Genomic DNA, 524 nt, shown 5'->3' on the forward strand with positions numbered 1-524 from the left:
GACGTTAATGTGTGCACGTGCGTGTGTTCATAGTACAGGAATACATCCAATGGCTGTTATCAAAGTGTCGCTCACTATGCACAACAAACCACATCTTTTTAGGGCGTTATAGGATATAAATTCTCTTTCACTACATTATTATATCATCATCGCTATTCACTATGCAGGAAAATAACTAGTTAAACTCACCATCACTTTTCCCGCTTTGGACAGAGCTCTCCAGGTCGGTAAGCTGCTCCTCTATCGTACACACAGGAAGGTGGTCTGTTTATTTTCAGAAAGAGAAGAAAAAAAAAGGTTAATTCAGATAAATTTGTGGTTTGTGGTGAGGCCTAGATTACAGTTCTTGCAAGATTCGACAACATCATTTGATATTAGCTATTGTTCAGAAACTAATAAGGTTTTTCGGTAAGGTCTGGATCATAACAAAGGAAAATAATATCTGCAATAATAACGCAAATGAATTATCCCAAAACAGTGATGAACGACAATGGTCATGATGTAATAATAAGTAATTGCATTTG

At 36.5% G+C, this 524-nt stretch overlaps 1 protein-coding gene across 1 annotated transcript in view; it reads right to left on the reverse strand.

Moving 5' to 3' along the window:
• Positions 1-259, reverse strand: part of LOC119588344 — a 2,588-nt gene extending 2,329 nt beyond the window's left edge. The window contains exon 1 of the mRNA XM_037937030.1: positions 190-259. The gene's annotated coding sequence lies outside the window, so the exon portion shown is untranslated. The remainder of the gene's footprint in view (positions 1-189) is intronic.
• Positions 260-524: the final 265 nt, after the last annotated feature.

The sequence above is a fragment of the Penaeus monodon genome, chromosome 23, assembly GCF_015228065.2.
Source record: "Penaeus monodon isolate SGIC_2016 chromosome 23, NSTDA_Pmon_1, whole genome shotgun sequence".
NCBI lineage: Eukaryota > Metazoa > Arthropoda > Malacostraca > Decapoda > Penaeidae > Penaeus > Penaeus monodon.